We start from the raw sequence: 8,641 nt of genomic DNA, 5'->3' as shown, positions 1-8,641 counted from the left end.
CCATAAGACTCAGAGCGGCGCCAGAGTCAACATAGGCGTCCGTGGCAATGGATGACAAAGAGCAAATCAGGGTTACAGACAAAATAAACTTAGACTGAATGGTGCCAATGGAAACAGACTTATCAAGCTTCTTTGTACGCCTAGAGCATGCTGATATAACATGAGTAGAATCCCCACAATAGAAGCACAATCCATTCTTCCGTCTAAAATTCTGTCGCTCGCTCCTGGACAGAATTCTATCACACTGCATACTTTCTGGCGTCTTTTCCATAGACACCGCCAGATGGTGCACCGGTTTGCGCTCCCGCAGACGCCTATCAATCTGAATAGCCATTGTCATGGACTCATTCAGACCTGCAGGCACAGGGAACCCCACCATAACATCCTTAACGGCATCAGAGAGACCTTCTCTGAAAGTTGCCGCCAAGGCGCACTCATTCCACTGAGTAAGCACAGACCATTTACGGAATTTTTGGCAGTAAACCTCAGCTTCGTCTTGCCCCTGAGATAGTGCCATCAAAGTTTTTTCTGCCTGAAGTTCCAAATGAGGTTCCTCATAAAGCAAGCCCAAGGCCAGAAAAAACGCATCCACATCGCGCAACGCAGGATCCCCTGCTGGCAATGAGAAGGCCCAATCTTGAGGGTCACCCCTGAGCAAGGAAATCACAATCCTAACCTGCTGAACAGGGTCTCCAGCTGAACGAGACTTCAGGGACAAATAAAGCTTACAATTATTTCGGAAATTCTGGAAGCTAGCTCTATTCCCTGTGAAGAACTCCGGCAAAGGAATTCTCGGCTCAGATACTGGAGCATGTACCACAAAATCTTGCAAATTTTGTACTTTCGTGATGAGATTATTCAAACCCGCAGTTACACTCTGAAGATCCATTATTGTCAGGTGCACACAGAGCAATACAGAGATTAGGAGGAGAGAGAGAAAAAAGACTGCAGCAAGGCAAACTGGAGGAAAAAAAAAAAAAATTCCAGCAGACTTCTTATAACTCTCCTTTCTCAACCTGGGTCTTTAACACTTTATGGGCCGGTCAAACTGTCATGATCTCTGCAGGCAGAGATCATAGCAAGCCTATAGAGGGACAAGCTCTCGGAAGATGGAACTATACTGACCATGAACTAAGCCTGCCGCGCAACTAGAAATAGCCAGGTAGCATTTCCTATTTATTGCTAGATGCCCAGCTCTGGCCTAAGACCTAAATAGCTAGCAGAGGGAAATATAAGACCTGGCTCACCTCTAGAGAAATATTCCAAAGAAGACTGTAGCCCCCCACATATAATGACGGTGAGTTCAGATGAAACAACAAACGCAGCAGGAAAATAGTCTTAGCAAATTTGAGGTCCGCTTACTAGATAGCAGAAGACAGATAGTATACTTTCATGGTCAGCAGAAAAACACTAACAAAACACCATCCAGAGATTACCTTAAACTCTGGCATTAACTCATAACGCCAGAGTAGCAATCCCAGATCAACGAGAGCTTTCCAGACACAGTAACAAAACTTCAGCTGTGAACTGGAACAAATAGGCAAAAAGAAACATGGACAAAAGTCCAACTTATCTAGTAGTTGTCAGAAGCAGGAACAAGCACTGAGAGGCATCAGATAACATTGTTGACCGGCAAGAAACCACCAGAGAAATGAGCTTAAATAGCGACACCCACTACTGATGGAACCAGGTGAAACAGGAAAGAGGATGACAAGTCCAATTCCACAAGCGGCCACCGGGGGAGCCCAGAATCCAAATTCACAACACTTCTCCTGGGACAACTCCAAATTGTCCACCACCTGCCCCCAAATACGATGCAACCTATCCACCATGGTATCCACTCCAGGACAATCCGAAGACTCCACCTGACCAGATGAAAAACGAGGATGGAACCCTGAATTGCAAAAGAAAGGGGAGACCAAAGTGGCAGAACTGGCCCGATTATTAAGGGCAAACTCAGCCAACGGCAAAAAGGAGACCCAGTCATCCTGATCAGCAGACACGAAACACCTCAAATATGTCTCCAAGGTCTGATTAGTACGTTCTGTCTGGCCATTTGTCTGGGGATGAAACGCAGACGAAAAAGACAAATCAATGCCCATCCTGGCACAAAACGCCCGCCAAAATCTGGACACAAACTGGGATCCCCTGTCGGAAACGATATTCTCCGGAATACCATGCAGCCGAACCACATTCTGAAAAAACAGGGGCACCAACTCAGATGAGGAAGGCAGCTTGGGCAAGGGCACCAAATGAACCATCTTAGAAAAGCGGTCACACACCACCCAAATGACGGACATCTTCTGAGAAACAGGGAGATCAGAAATAAAATCCATAGAGATGTGTGTCCAAGGCCTCTTAGGAACAGGCAAGGGCAACAACAACCCACTAGCCCGAGAACAACAAGGCTTGGCCCGAGCACAAACATCGCAAGACTGCACAAAAGTACGCACGTCCCGAGACAGGGAAGGCCACCAGAAGGACCTAGCCACCAAATCTCTGGTACCAAAAATTCCCGGATGACCTGCCAACGCAGAAGAATGAACCTCCGAGATGACTATTGGTCCACTCATCCGGCACAAACAATCTACCAGGCGGACAACGATCAGGCCGATCCGCCTGAAACTCTTGTAAAGCACGTCGCAGGTCTGGGAAGACAGCAGACAATATCACCCCATCCCTAAGTATACCCGTAGGTTTAGAATCACCAGGGGAATCAGGTTCAAAACTCCTAGAAAGGGCATCCGCCTTCACATTCTTAGTACCTGGCAGATACGAAACCACAAAATTAAACCGGGAGAAAAACAACGACCAGCGCGCCTGTCTAGGATTCAGACGTCTGGCCGACTCAAGATAAATCAAATTTTTGTGATCAGTCAAGACCACCACCTGATGTTTAGCACCCTCAAGCCAATGACGCCACTCCTCGAATGCCCACTTCATCGCCAAAAGCTCCCGATTACCGACGTCATAATTTCGCTCGGCGGGCGAAAATTTTCGAGAAAAGAATGCACAAGGTCTCATCACTGAACAATCTGAACTTTTCTGCGACAAAACCGCCCCCGCTCCGATCTCGGAAGCATCAACTTCCACCTGAAAAGGAAGAGAAACATCAGGCTGGCACAACACCGGAGCAGAAGAAAAACGGCGCTTAAGCTCCCAAAAGGCCTCCACAGCAGCAGGAGACCAATCTGCAACATCAGCACCCTTTTTAGTCAAATCAGTCAAAGGCCTGACAACGCTAGAAAAACCAGTTATGAATCGACGATAAAAGTTAGCAAAGCCCAAAAATTTCTGAAGGCCCTTAAGAGAAGTCGGTTGCGTCCAGTCACAAATAGCCCAAACCTTCACAGGATCCATCTCAATAGAAGAGGGGGAAAAAATGTACCCCAAAAAAGAAATCTTCTGAACCCCAAAAACACACTTTGAACCTTTAACAAACAGAGAATTGGTCCGCAAAACCTGAAAAACCCTCCTAACTTGTTGAACGTGAGATTCCCAGTCATCCGAAAAAATCAAGATATCGTCCAAATACACAATCATAAATTTATCCAGATATTCACGGAAAATATTGTGCATAAAAGACTGAAAGACCGAAGGGGCATTTGACAGACCAAAAGGCATCACCAAATACTCAAAATGGCCCTCGGGCGTATTAAATGCGGTTTTCCACTCATCCCCCTGCTTAATTCGCACCAAATTATACGCACCGCGAAGATCAATCTTAGAGAACCACTTCGCCCCCTCAATGTGAGCAAATAAATCTGTCAGCAATGGCAAAGGATATTGATACTTGACTGTGATCTTATTCAAGAGTCTATAATCAATACAAGGTCTCAAAGAACCATCACTTTTAGCTACGAAAAAGAACCCCGCTCCAAGAGGAGACGAAGAAGGACGAATATGTCCCTTTTCCAAGGACTCCCTAATATACTCTCGCATGGCAGCATGTTCAGGTACAGACAGATTGAATAGACGACCCTTAGGAAATTTACTGCCAGGGATCAAATCTATGGCGCAATCGCAATCTCTGTGAGGAGGAAGAGAATTAAGAGTAGATTCCTCAAAAACCTCACGATAATCAGACAAAAACTCAGGAATTTCAGAGGGAATAGATGAAGCAATGGAGACCAAAGGTGTGTCCCCATGATTTCCCTGACATCCCCAGCTTAGTACAGACATTGTTTTCCAGTCAAGGACTGGGTTATGAGTTTGCAACCATGGCAATCCCAGCACCAACACATCATGTAGATTATACAGTACAAGGAAGCGAATCACCTCTTGATGGTCTGGAGTCATACGCATAGTCACTTGTGTCCAGTATTGTGGTTTATTACTAGCCAATGGTGTAGAATCAATACCCTTTAAAGGTATAGGAACTTCCAGAGGCTCTAGATCAAACCCACAGCGCCTGGCAAAGGACCAATCCATAAGACTCAAAGCGGCGCCAGAATCCACATACGCATCCGCAACAATAGAAGATAACGAACAAATTAGAGTTACAGACAAAATAAACTTGGACTGCAAAGTGCCCATAGCAGAGGATTTATCAACTTTCTTTGTTCGTTTAGAGCATGCTGATATAACATGAGTAGAATTTCCACAATAGAAGCACAAATGATTTTTGCGCCTGTAAATCTGTCGTTCGCTTCTGGACAGAAAGCTATCACATTGCATACTCTGTGGTGCCTCTTCAGAAGACACCGCCAACTGGTGCACAGGTTTGCGTTCCCGTAAACGCCGATCAATCTGAATTGCCATTGTCATGGACTCATTCAGACCAGTAGGCGCAGGAAACCCCACCATGACGTCTTTTACAGCATCAGAGAGACCTTCTCTAAAAATTGCCGCCAGAGCGCACTCATTCCACTGAGTAAGCACAGACCATTTTCGAAATTTTTGGCAATATATTTCGGCTTCATCTTGCCCCTGAGAGAGGGCTATTAGGGCTTTCTCAGCCTGAATCTCCAAATTTGGTTCCTCATAAAGCAACCCCAAAGCCAGAAAAAACGCATCCACATTGAGCAACGCAGGATCCCCTGGTGCCAATGAAAATGCCCAATTTTGGGGGTCACCCCGCAGTAAAGAAATAACAATTTTTACTTGCTGGGCAGGATCTCCAGCAGAATGAGATCTCAGCGAAAGAAACAATTTACAATTGTATTTAAAATTTAGAAAACAAGATCGATCTCCAGAAAAAAACTCCGGTATAGGAATTTTAGGTTCAGACCGAGGAGCATGTAACAAAAAATCTTGTATATTCTGAACTTTAGAGGCAAGATTATTCAAATTGGTAGCCAGACTCTGGGGATCCATATTTCAACAGATAAAGTCTGAGCCATTCAGGGGTTAAGAGGAGAGGAAAACAGGAGACTGCAATTAGAGCTGGAGTGCAACTTCAGAGGAAGGAAAAAAAAAAAAAAAAAAAGGTTTCACACAGTTCCTTTTCTCTCCTGCTTCAGCCTATAGATTAAACATTTGGGCTGGCCATACTGTTATGGTTTCCAATGGCAAGGAAACATCAGAAGGATAGAATAAACGGACAAGCTCTCGGGTGATGGAAACTAGAGCTGACCGCGATGCTAAACCTACACACCACACTAGAAGTAGCCAGGGGGCATTCCTGCGTTGTCTCTAGATGCCGCGCGCCAGCCGGAGAACTAACTACCCCTGGTAGAAGAAAACACAGTCCTGGCTTGCCTCCAGAGAATGTCCCCACAGGAGATAGCAGCCCCCCACATATAATAACGGTGAGAGCAGATGAAAAGACACACATAGTATGAAAGCAGATTTAGCACAGAGAGGCCCGCTAACTAAATAGCAGAAAGATACAACAGAGGACTTCGCGGTCAGCTGCAAAACCCTTCAAAACACCATCCTGAAATTACCTTAACTCATGTGACAACTCATGCCACTGGAGTGGTAATTTCAGCCCAACAAGAGCTTCCAGCTGCAGAGATTCACATAAGTGCAAACTGGACAAAATATACAAAAATAGACTAAAGGACTAAAGTGTCCAACTTAGCTGAGCAGAAAACTGGGAGCAGGAACATGCAACAGAATCACTCTGGATACATTGATGGCCAGCATTAGAATGACTGAGGAGCAAGGTTAAATAGGATACTCCCACATCCTGATAGGAACAGGTGAACTGAAGGCAAAGCTTGCAGGACACCAGTACCACAAGAGACCACCGGGGGAGCCCACGAACCGAATCACAACAGTGCTGAATCCAAGCATATTAATGGAAAGTTGAGTGGAAGGAAAAAGAGTGGTAGAAAAAGGTGCACAAGCAACTGGGATAACAGCAGCCTTGAAAGGATTGTTAAGAAAAGGCAATTCAAAACTTTGGGGGCGATTCAGAAAGAGTGGACTGCTGCTGGAGTCATTGCTTCAAGAGCCACCACACACAGACGTATCCAGGACATGGGCTAAAAGTGTTGCATTCCTTGTGTCAAGCCACTCATGACCAATAGACAACTCCAGAAGTGTCTTACCTGGGCCAAGGAGAAAAAGAACTGGACTGTTGCTCAGTGGTCCAAGGTGTTGTTTTCAGATGAAAGTAAATTTTTCATTTCATTTGGAAATCAGGGTCCCAGAGTCTGGAGGAAGAGTGGAGAGGCCACAATCCAAGCTGCTTGAGGTCTAGTGGGAAGTTTCCACAGTCATTGATGGTTTGAGGAGCCATGACATCTGCTGGTGTAGGTCCACTGTGTTTTATCAAGACCAAAGTCAGTGCACCCGTCTGCCAGGAAATTCTAGGGCACTTCATGCTTCTCTCTGCCGACAAGCTTTTTGGAGATGGAAATTTACTGAACATACATTTCAGTAGGCCAACATTTTGGATTTTAAAATAATTTTTCAAGCTGGGGTTATAAAGTATTCTAATTTACTGAGATAATGACTTTTGGGTTTTCATTGGTTGTAAGCCATAATCATCAACATTAATAGAAATAAACACTTGAAATAGATCACTCTATTTGTATTTGTAATGACTATATAATATGAGCTTCACTTTTTGTATTGAAGAACTGAAATAAATTAACTTTTTGATGATATTTCAATTTAGTGAGAAGCACTTGTACATTTGCATGCACTGATGCTGATTCCTCTCTGGACATGACACATCCAGGCAGTTGATTTGACTGATTGGTATATAAATATAATTATTTTTATACACCGATCCATAAAATTAACTGTCTGATATTGCGCAGGTCCACCAACCTATGTCTGTCGAGGCATGGACTCCGCAAGACTTCTGAAAGTGCCTTGTGGTATCTGCAGCAAGATGAGTTCTTTAGAGAGTAAACGTTGTTTTAATTTATCTTTCCTAAATCAATAGTATAAATGACAAGCAACTTTGTAATATAACTTATCAGAGAAATCTGCTTCTTTCACCTGGATTGATCTTTCATTTTCAATTCATGTGTAAAATCTGTATTAATTGAAGACATATTTTCCCTTTACTAAGAAAGAAGATGACAGTTGGTGCTTCTAAAATTCTATAGAGCGGGAGAGGCACTAAACGCAGAGACAGATATTCTACTGCAAGTTCCATAGAACTTTGAGCATCAACTGACATTTCCTATTTCCGTAATAGGAAAACCTATATTCCAAAATGATTGTCTACAAAATGATGGTAGTCTCACATTTGAAGCTGTAGTAGATAGTGATATGGAACATGAAAGTCAAAAGTTCAAATTGTGACATACACTGATGAGCAAAAGGGTATCAATTTTTTGCACTTTTGACTTTCAAACACATTTTGCCTTTTTTGCTACTGTATCACAATGTTGACTCATGTGCAGTCTTTGATCTATTAGCATAACCAACTCTTTTTCAGACATGCTGTTGCTTAGTTCTATTCCTCCCATTCTGTAGATGTAGTTTTTGTTTTTCTTGCCCAGATGTAGAATCTTGTATTTCTCCCTATCTAATATATAAAGCTGAATGTGTGTGTGTGTGTGTGTGTGTGTGTGTGTGTGTGTGTGTGTGTGTATGTCCGGGATTGGCATCTGCACGGTCGCAGCTACAGCCACAAAATTTTGCACAGTCACACGTCTGGACCCCGAGAGCATCATAGGCTATGGTGTGAGTCGAAATTTTAACCCCGCACTTTCCAATTCACCAAACAATTTTGCCCCTATCTACATAATGGGGAAAAAGTGAAAGGAAAAGTGTTGGAGGCAAATTGACAGCTGCCAGATGTGAACAAGTGGGACTTAAAGAATAAGAGCGATGGCGCCAAAGAGTATATACCATACAGTTGCTAAGGTGGGGCCCTGACATGGGATACTCACCACACACACGGGGATATGAACACACACACAAAATGCGCCACACACTACCATGTGCTTGAACACATATACCACCCTAAGCACACATTTCACCGCACATATACCACCTCGCCACATAAAAGTCGAAACACAAAAGTCACCGCTCAAACCTCGCCACGTGCAAAATTCGCCACATGCAAAACTCGCCACATGCAAAACTAGGCTCACGCAAAACTAGCCACACGTGCAAAACTCACCTCATGGAAAACTCGCCACAAGCAATACTTGCACACGTGGAAAAATTGCCACATGCAGAAAAGTTGCAACACATGCAAAAGTTGCCTCACACAAAACTTGCACATACT

Source organism: Ranitomeya variabilis, chromosome 7 (genome assembly GCF_051348905.1).
Source record: "Ranitomeya variabilis isolate aRanVar5 chromosome 7, aRanVar5.hap1, whole genome shotgun sequence".
Classification (NCBI taxonomy): Eukaryota; Metazoa; Chordata; class Amphibia; order Anura; family Dendrobatidae; genus Ranitomeya; species Ranitomeya variabilis.
The sequence above is the reverse complement of the archived record's forward strand: the minus strand, read 5'-3'. Positions refer to the sequence as shown.